This window comes from Poecile atricapillus, chromosome 9, assembly GCF_030490865.1.
Source record: "Poecile atricapillus isolate bPoeAtr1 chromosome 9, bPoeAtr1.hap1, whole genome shotgun sequence".
Taxonomy (NCBI): domain Eukaryota; kingdom Metazoa; phylum Chordata; class Aves; order Passeriformes; family Paridae; genus Poecile; species Poecile atricapillus.
This window is the reverse complement of record NC_081257.1, coordinates 14261935-14278404: the sequence shown is the minus strand read 5'-3', so window position 1 is coordinate 14278404 and position 16470 is coordinate 14261935. Positions and strand designations below refer to the sequence as shown.

At 46.1% G+C, this 16470-nt stretch overlaps 1 long non-coding RNA gene across 3 annotated transcripts; it reads left to right on the top strand.

Moving 5' to 3' along the window:
* Window positions 1-10: 10 nt before the first annotated feature.
* On the top strand, window positions 11-16019 carry LOC131582017 (uncharacterized). 3 transcript variants are annotated; one of them, XR_009278254.1, is made up of 5 exons: window positions 11-3322; window positions 8943-9047; window positions 10737-11356; window positions 11487-14856; window positions 15762-16019. It is a non-coding gene; the product is annotated as an uncharacterized LOC131582017 (long non-coding RNA). The 3 variants fall into 3 exon arrangements; XR_009278252.1 differs by having other exon boundaries at window positions 10737-14856; XR_009278253.1 differs by lacking the exon at window positions 11-3322 and adding an exon at window positions 8519-8535 and having other exon boundaries at window positions 10737-14856.
* Window positions 16020-16470: the final 451 nt, after the last annotated feature.

The window sequence follows — 16470 nt, the reverse complement described above, 5'->3', positions numbered from 1 at the left end:
AGAGCCACAGAGCTGCAGCCAAGGAGACTTTCTTAAGCTAGACTATAAATCCACACTATTTGCACGGACAAATGACCCAGGAACCTGAGACTGAAACTTCATGATTTTGCATTAAGCTCTTGAGGCACGGTTCCAGCCTTTTTCCTGGCTCTTGCTTTGTGGCAGAACTTCAGCTGCTGTCACTGCATGGGAACTGATCCAGCTGAAAAATACCCTGCCTGAGGAAAAGATCCTTTTTTATTGTGATCACTGTTATGGCTTGAGGAAGAGGGACACATGGGCTGGGGAAAGATGGAACTGTCCTCTCAGTGACAGCCTGTGCTTTGATCATTTAGGAAGATAGTGAAACTGCAGCTGGTAAAAAGGGCTGATCCTGCAAGTCCTACAGACAAATTTTCTTCAACAGGGGCTTATAGAGCAGAGCAAAAGGGATTAATAAACCAAAGTTATGGGCTGAGCTGCAAAAGGAAGCACATGCTTCACGACTCCAAGCTCTTTCTGCTCATGTGGAATGGATTAAAGATAAAAACAACCCTGTTATGCGCTTTGCTCCTGAGCTGTTTCGATCCTGTCTATCTTCTTCTCCAGAGAAGCGTGTACAGGAACTATTATCTGTAACTCAAAACTGTGGCTCATATTTCCAGGATAGCTCATGGGATCCACTTCTCCTTGCCAGAGAATGAGGTATCAATGGGTACGAGCTGCAGTGGTTCAGGAACATTTAGTGCCAGCCTGGTTGTTTTCTTGCAGGATCTGCCTATTTGCATCTGTATTTTAAATATGGAATACTGGGGCACATAGAAACATAGTGACTGCTGATGCTGGGCAGTGGATCTCCTGTAGGACAAGCACCAAATCCACATTTGATGTCTGTTTAGCTGGAATCATGGACAGCACAAACATGCTCCTCACGCAACAACAGCTTTATTACTCAGAAATACTTTGAAATTCCAGATCCCGTTCCTATTCTTTTTGCCTGCACCGATGTGAATGACCGCTGTTCTCCTCCCCACCGGGATGTCAGCAGATCCTGGAGCTTGTTTTCCACTGAAATGTCTCCTCTTAGGTAAATATTACATCTGGGGTTGCTTTGCCAGTGGCTTTCCTACCTGGAGTTTGTACAACAGGTCAATGCCCTGCCAGGAGATAAGAGGAATACTTTGCTGCCAGTGCTGTTTGCTGCTGTGAAATGCCACCCTGCCAACCTCATCAGTTGCTTCTCCAAAGTTTTTTGAATGTTGCTTATGTCCTGAAGGTTTTTGCAAATTGAGGGAAATTTAAAACAAGATGTTGAATGTTTGGACAGAGCAGAAGAACTTGTTTATTGCAACAGCCATGACTTGTAAATTATTCATCTGTGTGTAATTGAAACACTCAGATCCTCAAAGGTCATGTTACAAAGAGTGAGGTGAAGGATCAGCGAGCTTCCAGCAAAACAGGAAGGTTGGCAGGTGCTGGGGAAGCCTTCTCCATCCACCTGTATCTGTTCCGTGGCAGTGCCTTTTTGCAGATGAAAACTGAGTTTTCAATAGGTGAAGCAATGTACAAACACGTGTCTGGGAAGGGGAGAGGCCATGTATGAAGTACCTTCCTCTGACAGTTTTCCCTCCAGTGGAAAACACAGGTTTGAAGCCTGTTGCAGTGAGACATCTACACCTGTCTGAGGACTCAGCCCAAGCATCAGCACACACACAATGGACTCTGGCCTCTGTGGAATGGAGAAGTTCCAAGGACCAAGAGGGACCAGAATAGCTGTGTAAGCAGAGAAGAATCCAGTGCAGTTCCACTCAGCAGATCTGTCTCCAGACAACACCAGACTTCAACTAATTTAAAAGAGCAGATGCTAGCTGGAACATTAATTGCAACAGCTACTAACTTTTCTCTGTGCTTCAGTCTGTATTCTAGCTCTCTCATACCAGGTTTGGAGAGAAAGAGTTAACCCTTTAGGTTGTTTCTTTTTTTTTAGTCACAGCATGTCCTTAGAAGAGAGCATGATGTTCTATGAATAGGTTTGAATCCAGGTTTTTTTTCATCTGAAAACAATTCTCTGTCTAGTAATGCAGAACCATCATCACAAACAGCACTCTCAACCCTTCCCTCTCACTGTGTTGTCAGTAAAGTGATCTTGCTCAGCTTTCAGAGGCCTTGTAGCAGTGCTGGGCACAGAGCCAGCTGCTCTTCTTCCCTGTATGTATTGTATTAGATGGACACCTCTTCGTTAACCTGGGCTCATTTGTTCCCCTCAGGCTGTATTCCTTCTCATTAGACTTGATGTATGATCAAGAAAAGAAAGTGCAAAGAGCTCAGCTGACATCTGATACACTTATAAATAGCCTTTCTGCCCTGCTACAGTTCTGTGGCCATCCCAACGGGAGCAAGCACTCAGTGTATCACACTCTTCCTGGAACTGGGATGCTATCGAAGATTTTCCTCTAAAGCAGCCAAATTTGCTCTGCTGGAAACTGGGTGCTTGAATGCAGGCACCACTGGTCTGTTCCAGATTGGCAGTTCCTTAGTTTTGTCCTAATATCCAATCAGGCAAAGGCATTGTTTGAACAATGAGGCTCTTCCACTGTTCCCTGCCCTCCCTGCTCCCTGTAACAGGCAGAGGCTCCCTCAGCTCAGTGAACAGCCCTGGACTTTTTCTACAACTGTGCTCACACTCCACCCCAGGCTCCTGTTACTCCCTTCATTCCCAAACCCCATTTCCTCCCTCTCCCTCAGGGCTGGATCCCATCTCCTCCATGGGCTCACTGAGTCCATCACAGGTCTGGCAATCCTTGTTGAGATGTGTCCTGTGATGCTGTCATGAGCACCAGTGTTCCCATCTAAACACAATCTTCTCTGGCTTCCAGCGGATGATGAGGAGCATATCCCTTAACCCCTTTTTCTTTTGCTGACCTCCTTGGGTGATAACTATTGTCATTTCCCACACCTTACTGGCACTGAATGAGCCTCAAAGTCAGCTACCAGAGAGATTGCCAGGGAGTGATGAATTTAGGCAGGAGAGCTATGGGGAGGATTACAGGGCTGATTGAGATATTACAGATTATTCCTGACTCATACTCTTGTAGGTCTGATGAAAGAAATGAGTCCGATCCTTCCAACACAGTTTGACCTGGCAGATGCAGCCGGCAGCCAGCTCAGCGGCTGTGTGAGGAGCTCACTATGTTTTGTAAATGGAATAAAGTTCATTTAACACAGCAGGCCTGTATTTGCTGTTAACTCAAAGGCCTCTCGCCTGAAAACAACCTGCAGATCACTTACCCCATCACTGCTTGCAGGAGGAATTAGCTCCTGAGAACTGCTGCTGGTGGAGGAGGTGGGTATTTCTGAGAGATTACTCCTGTTCCCAAGGCAGGGTGAAGGTCTTTTTCCTGTGATGCTGAGTTCATCATTGAAATATTCAGTCCCTGTTCCCTTTTTTGATAGCCAGGACTCTGCCCCAAAAATGCTCTCCTGCCTCTGGGCTGTCTCTCTCAGCAGTGCTGCCAATATTTGTATTAATGTAATTTTGCATTTTTTTTAACTTTGCTTCCTAGATGGGAATGCTGTCATTACCAAATGACACCCGTTTCCCATGGGTCCCTTCAGCCTATAGGAAAGACATTCTTTCCCCCTAGCTCAGCTGCAGGCAGGCATCTCCTGGGGCCAGTGGCTCAGGTAAGTTCTCCTTCTCCTTCTGACTCAGTTCTCTCACTGAGCTATCAGTGCCTGTCTGCCTTCTGGATGTGTCTTGTTGACTACTGACAGCCACAGGTGAATGGCTCACACTCTGATGGCAAATGTTTAGACATTTAGAGGTTAGGAGATAAAATGGGAACTGGTTTCCTAGTGTTTGCCTCCCATGTTCTGTCAGCATCTTTCCCCTCAGCATCCACCCCAATGTCACTGCCCTCCAAGTCTCTGCTATGCTCTGCTGCCTGTCCTGGTTTCCCTCTTGGGCAGGTTCAGGTTTAGACTCTGCCAGCCTGTTTTCTTCCAGCAGGAGACAAACTCCCATGCATCCTCCACAGCTCATCCCTGCAGCCCATCCCACCCCTGCCCCAGGGCAGCCGTTCCCTTGTGGTGCCCCAGAGCTGTGTTTGCAGCTGACCTGTCTGGAGAGAGCATTAGCATTGCTGCATCGGGGCAGAGGGCAGCTTTAGGATTGCTCCTTGAGTTGTTCTTTGTGGCTGCTAACTCTGCCTTCATGCCCCAGAGACGTAAGGTGTGTCCTGAGCCCAGACTTTCCCCTGTGGAAAATGGGGGCAACAGTTCTCAGAGCCTCCAGTGGGAGTTTCTTTGGGGCATGGCAACGATCTCACCTGGCTGAATGCAGACTTGTGCCAGGTTAAGCCATCAGCCTTGAATGACTTCTCTGTTCTTCTTCCAAAGCAGCTTCTAAATTAGAAATCCTACCACCTGCATTCGATATGGGCAGGGATTTTGCAATACTGAGAGGCTGAGTCAGGCACAGAGACAAGAGCCATTCCTGCTGCTGAAAGGTTCTGATGCATTTAGGTACCCAGTGCAATAGTTTCCCTCCTCACCCCATCTCCTCATGGGTTGAGCAAGACTGGCAAACCTGGTCAGCTCGGCACCAGAGGAGCAGCTCTGGGGGGCCCTGGGCACTGGCTGACTCAGCAGGGACTCTGCTCCCTGCCTGCTCATGGCTTTTCCCCTGTCAGCAGCAGCATGGCCAAGGTAAATTACCTGGTTCTGGAACAGCTTTGGGTCCTGCTGAGATTGGCAGCCTCTGTCTTACTGTAAACCTTTTTGAACACCATCGAGGTATGGAAAACAGGCTGACCCTCTCCAATGGTCTGCCATGTGTGTGTTACATTTACTGATCCAAATTTTCCTAGACTACCCTGAAGGGAAAGCATCTGATTCCTGTCCTTCAGATCCAGGCCCCTTTGCCAGTTCCCACTTTAAAAACTTCCCTGATAAAATCTAATGGAGCTTATTCAGGCTATTAGATTATTGATGGCTGTGGGAAAGGGTCTTGTAAAAAAAAGTGTTTAGACTTCTGTTATCCTTGTATTTAGTTTCCTGTGCTTTTCAATGCCTTCTGACCTATGGCCAAACCATACTCAAGGGATTACTTGAATTATTTTATTGATACTTCTAGCATCTTGTTAGTAGTTTTCTGCTTTTGAAAGCAGAATGTTAAATGGTGAAGGAATCAAGGAGTTCTATCACTACAATACATCTATGTTTTGTCACAGCAGAAGTTCCTAACTTTTAAGTTGTTCTGAGTTTCCATGTCTGAATACACAGCATTCTTTGGGCCAAGCCCAGTGAAACCTCCAGCAGTTTTCCTGATTTGCTTTCCACTCTCCATAAACTGTGTTAGATCTGGGATTTCATGCTCTGCTCATCCTGGGTCACAGCTTGATCTCTTTCAGGTGGTGAATCCTGCAGCTCCATAATGTATGGCTGCTCAAGACAGCCCCTTGAAGCAGCCCGCGTGGCTCCTCAGCAGGTCTGCAGGCTTAGAGGCAGCCAAAGAAGGCTCCTGGCACATTTTCCTCTTGAAAGTGGGTGTGAGGGAGGAGGAGGCAGCAGTTATTGAGCTCACAAAATTTCTTGTCTCCTGCCTGGGTCTCAATGGGCTTCAAAAGAGGGTCAAGAAATGCCAAGTCCTCAGGCTGGCCCTGTTCCATGCAGGGGCTGCCTTCCAGTGTGGCCTCTGCTCAAGGTGATTTTTGTCAGCGTTTTTATTCCTTTTGCACCTCTTGTTTGGGTTGCTGAAGTTTTTCTGCTGGCTTGTACTTTTATGAGGATTCATCTCACCCACTGGGCTCTGATGACTGGGCCACCTTCCCTTTGCTGGTTTCCAGCAAAGCCGTGCCACAGCTGAGCTGCCCCGGGATGCCTGCGCCTGGTCCGGCTCTGTCCCGGCCGGCTGGAGCTCCACCAGCAGCTCTGCTCAGCCCATTATGGGAAAAGCAGAACTCTCTTTCCTTTTCTGAAAAACCTCCAATTCTCTCGACTCTTTGGCCCGACTTTGAGCCCAATGGTTCCTCTGTTGCTTGTCTTCTGTTGCCTGGACAGAAATATTGGCCCTCAGTGTCCTCCTTGGAGGTAACATCCCACACCTGAGTCCAGCACTGAGCCACTTGCCCCAAGCAGCCTGGGAGTGTCCTGGGGCTTTCTGTGCTCCTGCCTGTGTCCAGTTCTTTTGGCTGGATTGGAGCTCTTCTGTGCGCTCTGATTTTTTCCCTCCCACCAACTCCAAAATCATCTTCTGGCTGCCCATGAATTTCTTTTGATTCTCTTGCCTTGACAAGACCTAAACATCTCCACACACTCATGCCAGCTGATGGGTGCCTGGAATATTTGTAGCATTTATTTCTCTTTTTCAAACCCATTTGTATTAGGCAGTGCCCCCAAAAGAAAAAAAAACAAGTATTATTGAAACCCTCTCCTCTACCCCACGCAAACAGCCCTGCCTGTGAGGGCAAACAGGTCTTTTGTCTATCATTTTGCTGCTCCATGTTGATATCCACTCTATTTTAAATGTTTTTGCCTGGAGGAAGATTATTAAACATCTTTTTGAGCAGACTTGTACCAATTTCTTTGCCAAACTCTTGCCATTCCTACCCACTTCAGGCCGATCCTGGTGGTGCTGAGTTGCTGGAGGCAGGGATGTGCCCGATGCCTGGGTAAAGCCTGTTCTGGCATTGCACAACGTGTCTGTTCTCTGGGGGGCCATGCGCAATCTCCACCCGGGACAGATGTCTGAGCTTGATCCCGCTGGAATGACGTCAAAGGCTGCAATACTGTCCCTCTTCCCAGGGCTGGCAGGGCCTGGCCAGGGGCTGCTGTGGTCACCGCCTTGCCCTGTGCAGTGGCACTCATCTGTCACCAAATGCCAGCACAGGTGGCCCCTGCCACTTTGCACAGTGGAGATTTGCTTACATGCCTAGGCCTTCCTTGTAAATTCCTGCTACTCTAGAAACCCCTGACTGAGAGCAAATGGGACTTGATTTTAAAAGGAGCATCCTCCGCTGTTGACCTGTGAGCAGATGAAAGTCCAGCAAACTCATGGCCTTTCCCGTGCTTGTGACACAGGCTGGCACAAACAAATGCCATTTGTCATGGAGCTGCAGCAGCCAGCACAGCAGAGGGTATCAGTAAATCCCTGGATGTGACTTGGCGCCTGTCTCTGTGGCACTGATTAGGAGGACAGGAATTATCTGTGTGCAGCTATTTTGGATGCTTGTGTGAAGGGCTGCTGAAGGCAGCAGCAGCCTCAGCTCGTACCCAGCAAGCTGTGGTGACATGGGGTGACACACACTTGCTGCACCTGTTTGCCACAGGGAGCTTTCCCAGTGCTGCAGGGAAGGAGACTGGCATGTCCCTGGGGCAGGTCTTCCCCAGGGCACCCCTCCAGCCTCTGCGCTCCCCGGGGGCTGTGGCAGGGCAGGGGTTGGAACAGGATGTGATTCACAGTGACCTTCTGGCACCATTGCCAGCCTTGCGTGTGCCTGGCCAGCCCTGCCCGCTGCTGAGGCACTGCTGACATTCCACATCTGCCAGACCCAGCCTGCAGTGGGCTGCATCCAGCCCGAGCTCGATGAAATGCTGTTCCTGTACAGCTGCGTGCTGGCCCGAGCCATGGTCCATTTTGACAGCTCTGCACAAAGGTTGGGGGAAAGAAGGAGCATTTGACATTTTCAATTTTTATACGAATGCCCTGACAGTTCTTAGATTCTTCTTAAAAAGCTGATGACAGATTAAGACCAGCTCCCAGTTTGGGATTTTGGAAATACTGAGGTTTTCCAAGTTGTCAATCCAGCAGGAGGAGTTCCAGCATGCCTGTGGCTGTGTGCAGCATCCTCTCCTTTAGCCAGCTCAGGGCTGCTGGTGGTAGCTGCTCCCAGGATGTGGCCACATGTATGTATAACCTGATGAAAGTGGAAAAAGAGTCTGTAACATTAGCAGGAATATTTTTATTGGCTCATGAAAAGAAATAACTATAAAATGTAGAAAGCTATTGAAAAATTGCTAGCATTACAAAAATGGGGGAGATTGGTTTTTAACCAATATAGCTGCAGGGGTAAGGTATCTTTAAAAATGTGTAATTTTGAGCTGGAAATACCACCAAGACAAGTCTTGAAAATAGATATTTAGTTACCAAATCAATTTTGCTAAAAAGATCCAGAGTTAACAATTGGTTTCATTAACCTCTGCTGAACTCACTAGCAAAATCCCTGGATAGAACTGGTGCTGCTTTGTTGGTTTGCTGTGGGTCTCATCAGCAAATTATTGTGATTATAACAGACTTTGAAGTGAAGAACTTGACATTCGAAAAGCAACATCCTTTCTGTCTTCTCTGATAGAGATAACTAGTTTATTCCTAGGTGTAAAAGCAAAAGCAGTTGCCTTGAGTGTTTGTGTTAACAAGGCTGTGAGGAGAAGGACTGGTGTGGCAACACTTCACACTTTGCAGGGCAGAAATTGGCTGGTGTTTCCCTTAGGGACTGTGATATTTAGACAGGAATTCCAAAGGGAACTACCAGAGTGAACTTCCACTGACTCTGACAGGTTTGCATGATCAATGCCTCGCTGTAGTAAGAGAGATGCTGCTTGCTGGTGGCCGGGAGCCCTAATGGTATCCAGGGAAACCTGAGTGCCTGCAGTAATTCACAGGATGGTCACCATCGAATGCAAGCTTGTGCAAAACCATCTAAATGTGGCTTGATCATTGAGTAAATTGGCTTTAGAGCTGAGGGCAGTTGCTGTGCCATCCTCTGCAGCAGACAGATCCCAGGTCCACTTGGACAAAAACTGGGTGATGTGCAGAAATTGTGGAAGAATTAAATCACTCAATAAAATGTGATGTTTCCCCCAATCCAGTGATTACAGGCTCTTCTCACAAAAGCTGCCATATTCCCTCTGCCTCTAGCACAATGGAAATATCCTGAAAAAATATTCTATATTTTCTTCACCAGGCACTTGAAATTCATTTTATGAACATCAGTTTGTTCTGAATTGTACTTTGCCAAGATTGTTATCCTTAAGGAAGAGGAGGTGAAACCGCAGAGCAAGGAGATGAGGTGAGTCACTTCTGGCCATATAGACATTTAAATAGTTGCAGAATTGGGAAGGGACATATTTTCCTCTCAAGCAGTGTTTGTGGGGAAAAGAAATATATGCCAGTAATCTGAATTTAGCTCTCCATTATTACTTGTAACATCAGCAGGGGTAAATATTTTGCTCACAAACACCTACAGAGTAAGAAGATGGGCATCTTTAGATTGCAGGATATGTAATTAATCTTCCCCCAAACTTTTAGGCAAGTCTAAGGTGGACCTGAATGAAAACACTATGATCATATCTGTATTTTGAGAAGAATAATCCAGGTCTGAATCAGTGGCTTTTCATGACTTACATTGCTACTAAGGACCCACTAGATGAGAAAATAGAAGATTTCATCACAGTAGATAATTTTTGACATGAGTGATCCAGTTGCTTGGGGTTTTTTGTCTGTTTTTTATTATTAATTATTCTGCTGAGAATATCTGCCCTGGGACAAACAAAGCAGTCAGCTCTCAACGGCAGCAAAATAAATCTCAGTCCAGGGCAACACAAATTGGGAAGAAGCTCTGAAGAGTGGTGCTATTTGAAATAAATTGAGGAAATATTTTAAAAGCTTGCATAGAAGAGCAGAGTTTTTCCAGCTCTTACAATTGGACTTCAGAGTAACTGCTGAGTGGGTAATTAGTCCCATGGGAACACAAGAGTCTGGACAAATGTAAAAAGGAACAAGACGGGGGAAAAAAGCGTATGAAGAATTAACTTTGGAAAACAAGCTAGAACATTAGTCACAGGAGAGATATAACTCAACTTTCATTTAACATTTATTTCTGTGATGAACAGAAACATTGTTTTTAACCCTGTATTGAAGCAGGAAATACAAACCTCACTTTTTAAGAAGGCTGGAACTACTTTACTGATGTTCATCTCTTTGATAAGAAGGTAAAGGAGAGGGTAAAGAGGTGCTGAAAACACTGCAAACCCAGCAAACAGGACTTAGGTTTGGGTGGAGCAGGGAAAACAGTTGTGGAACTGGTCAAGATATTCGGTGGGGTCTGTTTTGCTCTTAGAGACTACCCCATCATGAAGACAGAGCAGTTAGTCAAGGTTTAAAAGATCATGTCCCCACCAACCTTTGCTCACAGCCTGTCTACAGTGCTGGGTTGAGAGCACCCCAGCTGGAAGGAGGTGATTTACCTACCTGACATGCCAGAGGATGCCTCTTTGCATAACTCTTTGCTGGATTTAGAAAGACTTGGTGGAACACAACTACAAAGAAATCTTGAAGCGTGTGAGACACTTCTGAGGTTATCTAGTGCTCATGTGGTTGGTTCTGCCATTCCAGAGCTCCTGATCCATAGTCCTGTGCTGTAACTACTGAAGCAGAGACTTATTTATAATTTCTGCACTTGGCTTTTGTGGTTCATTGCTCCCATTATTATCTCAACAGCAGTGATTTGCTAATCAGTCCTTTGTAGAACAGGACTAGTATTGCTTTGGCTGCTTGATGTTTGGAAAAAGGAAGAATGTAATTCCATCATCTCTGGAGAAGAAGGAAGCTTTGCAAAATCTCTTCATATATCTGGGTGTGAATCTATGTAAATGGGCCTGAAGCAGTAACAGTAACATCACAGCTGAAGGTTCAGCACCAGGCACCAGACCTGCATTTTCCTAATTTTGAGGACTTTTGTGCTTTCTCTACTCTACAGCCTCCAAGAATATGAAGCTGACCTCCCAGCTGTGTGTTCTGCACTGGTACCCACAGGAGCTCTGTCTGTTGGTGCCACGATGCTGCATTTCTGACCTGGCGGTGCTCCAGCTGTGACCTGAGCGAAGGTTACTGTGTTTGCATGTAGGCTTTGTGTTTGCTATTTAAGGTGAGTGAGAGGCTCTGAATTCCCTTGGTTGGGTCACCCTCTCTGTTTCCCAATTCAATGCAAACAGCCAGAGAGGCAGGCAGCTCTTCCTTGAAGACATTCAAATCCTCAAGAGGTGTGCCAGTGTCTGGCAGATGTGGTGTTGGCAATGCACGGTGGACACAACGTGGTCATAGTTGTTCAGTCCTGTAAACACTGCGTTCAAAACCACCATCTCCTCTCAACACCTCCTTGAGCCACTTCCTCACAGTGCTCAGCACAAGGATCCTGCACAAACGCACCCAGCCCTGGCGTATTCCTTCCAGGAGAGGGCAGGGGAATACAGTTTATCGCAGATCCACTCCTGAACTGGAGCCAACGTCCATGCAATCCCAGATCTTCCTGTACGTCTTCCAGTATATTTTGCTTTCCTAAACTTGGATGAGCAGAAGTGGGTTCTGAATCTCCTCCAGGTGAGTCAGAGGGTTTTGTCACATTTACAGACCTGCCTGTCCCTGAGTCATTTTCTGGAGGGGCGGCTTGGGCTGGGCTGTGCCCCTTGCCCTGGACCCCTTGCAATGAGCCTTGTGTATTCCATTGAAGGCATCGGCTGCTGGGCAGCTTCAGGACCTGGATTTAAAGAGCCGAGCCCCACCTCCTGTGCTTCACCTCGCCATCAAGCCAGGGGAGGCAGCGATGGGCCAGCCTGTGTGTCACACGCTCAGCACACTCCTGTCCCTGCAGAGGGTGGCCTGATTCCCTTGGATGTCCATGATAGCAGCAGGAACAGCTCTGCCCCATGGTGCTTTTGCCAGATTAAAGTGCAGGGGTTGTGCATGGAAACCCGAGGCTGGAGCTGGACCTGGCTAAAGATGGGCTAGAGAAATGCAGCCAGAAGGTTGGCTAATGTTTTCTCTCTCGGTGTATTAATGAACAGAAAGTTTGGGACAAAACCAGAAACTCTCCCCAGGTCCCCCCACTGTCTTTAACAGTCAAAAACGTAATAGCATAAAAAATCCTAAAATGAGTTTCTTCCAACTTATCTCCTCCTGGACCTATGATTCTGACTTGAAAAGACAACATAATTTCCAAACCAGTGGAGGAAAGAAAAAAACCCAAAAATCAATAAACTGTTGGCCCTGCAGCACAGATGCCCTGGCAAGGCCAAAGAAATTAAGTCCTGAGATTGCTGTTGCTGTTTCCACCTTGTCCTGCAGAGACACAGCCAGGGATAAACATATTCTTTGTGTCAATATTTCTGTAGTACCGAGGGAACTTACAGTCCTTATCTGTGAGTGTCAAGGACTGCTAAGTTAACATGATCATATAATTACTGGAGAGTCTGACAGGCTTTTTTTGTTTCCTCTGTCTCCATGTCACTGTTCTGGTGCTGAAAGTCAAAACCCAGGAGAGCTCAGCTGGATGTGACCATGGGCTTTGTGGCACATGGAAGGGATCCATCTGCAGGAGATTAATTTTAAAAAAGGACCCAAAAAATCCCCAAACAACACACAAAACCAACAAATAGAATTTGAACTTCCTTTTTATTTTTTTTTTTTTACTGTGCTTGATTATTTTTGCTTCTTTCATTGGAGAAAGAACAACCTTGATTTGTAAATCAGATGGAAATAATCAATTCAGCCTGACTAACCCTTGTTTTGCCAGGTGGCTAGTAGGCTCATCACATTACTAATAGTTTGCTGCTGCAGTAAGTGGGATATAGCAAGGGCTGGGGCAGAAATACCACAGGTGACCTCTAAAGACAGCAAAGCACTCGTCCAATGCAACACAATCTCTCTTTTTGCCCATCCATGAAGTTCAAACATTTTTCCTTCAAATCCCCTCAAAAACAAGAAGTAATTTGTAACACAGAACTGTGCAAGCAACATAGAAAAGGGGAGAAAATCTGAGGCAGGAAAGGTCAGCCTCTGTAGAGCGTGTTTAGAAAGGCAAATTATGAGCAGAGCCAGACAATTGTTAGGTGTAAACTGCTGAGTGTGGTGTGGAGGAACCCTTTGCTGTCTTTCCCACCTTGAATGGCTCTGTGCTATGTGGCACAGAACAACTCATGAATAATTCCGACTATGGCTCCTTTTTAACTTTATAAAACAGGGCAATTATTATCTCCAGGAAAATTTTTAAAAGCTTGAGTGCTGAGGTTTATCTGCCTTTCCTGACTAGATCTTTAGCACACAGCCAAGAGACAAAAGCCAGATAAAGGGACCTTAACTCTGTGTTTTCCCAGTGTTTGACTGGGCTGTGCCAATGCGAGAAATGCTGTCTGAGCAGGGCAACCAGTTTGACTGAAGTTCTCTCCTGAACAGTGCCAAAAGAGAGAATGGAAAATGCCCAAGAAATATCAAGGGACAGAAGTAACAGTAGATTTTCAAAATAGTTGCTGAAGAGGTGAAAATAAAGAAATCTCTTAGTGATGCACAAAAAAGATGGGTTGGGAAAATTCAGATGTATTTCATAGTATGGGATGAGGACTCAATTGTGCTGCAGTACCAAATGAGGGGCACTAATGTGAGACATCAGTCACAGATGCACAAAAATTAATTCCCAAAATCTTGTCCCAGCCCAACAGCCATTGCTGTTTCTCATGAAAAGTTGGCAGAAAAAAAGGGATCAGAAGTAATTATATTTGTCTAGATCTGTGCATTTCCCCTGCTGTTAATAAAGGCTTGTAGTGTGTCCAAAGCCTTGAGCAAAACGTAGATGTGTGTCAACTTGCTTTCACTGTCATGGGGCTCAGAAGAATTAACCAGTGCACAGCTTAAGAAGTACATTCAGAGATCATGGAGGGATGGAAAAGTGGCTGAGCGGCTCAGAGGCTGGCACCTGTCCCTGTAGCTTGTAATCTTCAGTTTTGGGTTTAAGCCCCAAAGTGTGCCTGCAGTCCTCAAAACCAAGTCTGCAGTTCAAAGCACTCACAGAAGACTCATGGATAAGAAAATATAGTCTAGCTGAGAATGGAAATTTCTCTGTTAAAATCTTTGCTCAGGAAAGATGCTGTGATAGATGAAGCTATGGTGATGTTCCAGCAAGGACAGCCCCAGACTGGCATTTTAGGAGGCAGTGACTTTTGTGCACTTTTCCATTATTCTCTGTTGTAAGGTGCCAGGTTTGTGCTGTACTGAGGCATCAGAACTTGTGCCATTCTGTCTGTTTGGTTTTAACATGTCCTTTGTCTCTGTCTAGAAATTTTGCCTGGGCAGAAAAAGAGGACTTTGGATATTTGCCCAGTGTGTACTGATGTCCAACAGCCTGGTTAGGGCAGCAATTTCTACAAGAGTTCTGGACACGCAGGAATGCTGAAGGCACAGTCACTGAGCCTGCACACAAGGGCTGTGCTGAGGTTTCCCATGGAATCTGTGTGCACAGAAAAGGGGATCTGGACATATGCAAAAGGTCTGGTGCATCCAGAACTTGTCACACTGTGTGGGAGTGAGCTTGGGCCAGGGTTCATTCTGCATGCTCTAGACTCACTTCCCAGGTGCTGTGCACTGCCTGACTGCATTCCTAATACTTTTTTTTTCCCCCACAGAGAAATCTCAGGGAGAAATACAAATGCCTTAGTTACACTTTCCTGGTATTTTCCATTGAATTTCGCCTCACAGCAGTATTCAAAGGCTGAGATGCTCAGTAGGGTTCTTCAGATGTGAAGAAAGTATCAGATCCCTCCTCAGTCACGACATGCAGCCACTCAGGGGCAGGTGCTGGCAAAAGGGATGGTGGCAGTGCATCCTGTCCCACAGCAGCACGTTTGGATCTGCTTGAGCCCACTGAAAACTTCTCACCTTCCTATCTCCAGCCTCAGAAACAGCCAAGAGCACAGCCCTGCAGCTGCACAGTGGGCAAAGGACCCAGCCTCCAGTGGTGCTTCTAGGGAAGCGAAAAGGCTGTGGGCCCAGTAAAATGGATGAAACTTGAAAAGCAGAACTGGGAAAACACCATTTTATTTCCACATAAGGTAAATATGGGACTTCACTGCATCTCTAGCAATGTAAAGAAAGTTCAGAACTACTGTGACTAAAATGTGAAGACATTGCCTTTTGCAAGTGGAAAAATGCAAGCTAGGGAAATCTCTAACATGCCCCAGTGCCTAGGTAGGTTATAATAATGAAAACAATTAAGATTACAACTTTTGGTGGTTTTCATGTAATAAACATTAAAATGGAATTTTGTATGCATAGAGACAACAATTCAAATTCCATTAAATTCCAGCCTTGAGAGCTTAGATTCTAGCTGTACCTAAATTTCATGTCCTTCGCATTGCTAAATCACACTAAACTTCACCTACTCAGGCAACAAAGGGGTTTTAATTGAGAAAAAGCAGTAAAGTGAGGTTTGCCAAACATCTATTTTGGGTAAAAATATTTAAGGCCAACATTTTTACCAACGTAATCCTTTTTACGTCAGTGAAGTTACACTAATGCAGAATTTGGCCCTGGTGTATTTGTATAAATATAGTATCTAGGATTTTGATGAGTACATATTCATGCATTATTCATTGAGACAATGTGGAGAGGAAGAATGAGGTCTGTGCAGGAAAGCAGAGCCCTGAGCGCTCCCAGGTCCTTTGTTCATCCCCAGTGGGATGAAGGAGCACCTGTAGGGTCAGCCCTGTGCTGCTGCCTGGCCAGGACTCGTTGAGGCTCAGTGTCCTCTTGAGAGGAGACTGGTTTACGTGTGCCAGGCTGTGGGATGTGTTACTGGCAATTCTGAAGAAATGCAGATGGAGGATATTTTTGTGAGTTTAAATTGAGCTGGATTTGAAAAGAGATGAGACTGTGTCTTGGTTCTGCCACAAACCTTTTGTTTGACCCTCTGTGCCTCACTTTCCCCATAAAATGAGAATTATCATTTTCCCTGCAGAACAGCAAGGCTTTCTGTGGGGAGAAGGAATGGTGTGCTGTCCCATGTGCCCTCCAAAAGGGTGCACAGACCTCTTGTTATAGGACTGCATCCTCATATCCCAGGCTGCACTTTCCTAAGAAATCTGAAAAAAGGAAAAATTGAGAATTGAAATTGAAAAATGTCGAGCAGAAAAACAGAAAAGCTGCTGCTGCAGCTGGCCCCACTGTGATCCTCTTCTGCAGGAGTTGAACATAGATCCTGATCCATACCAGGTACTGCATTACTACAGTGTGTTTGTGTATATATGTATGTAATAAAGATAATAATATTTATATACATAAATTATGCGTGTTTCTATTAAGAACTAGTGATGTCTGTAGTAACAATGGTGTGTGTGTGTGTGTGTGTGTGTGTGCGGGACACACATCCCAACACTTTGTAGCATGTCGGCAATGCCCCCATCAAGCTTTGGCGGGCAGGGAAGGGGCAGGTGTGGGGCAGGAGAGAGGGCACGGTTCTCCTCACACCTCCCCCGGGCCTCGCTTATCGCCAGGAGACGTCCAGAGGCTCGCACACCTCCAGACTCACAGAGCGGTCTGGGTCGGAGGGACATTAACAGGCCACTAGCCCAGCTCCCCGCAGGGAACAGTGGCGTTTTCAACACGATCAAATTGCTCCGAGCCCTGTCCAACCTCACCTGGAACGTCTCCAGGGCCAGGACATCAAC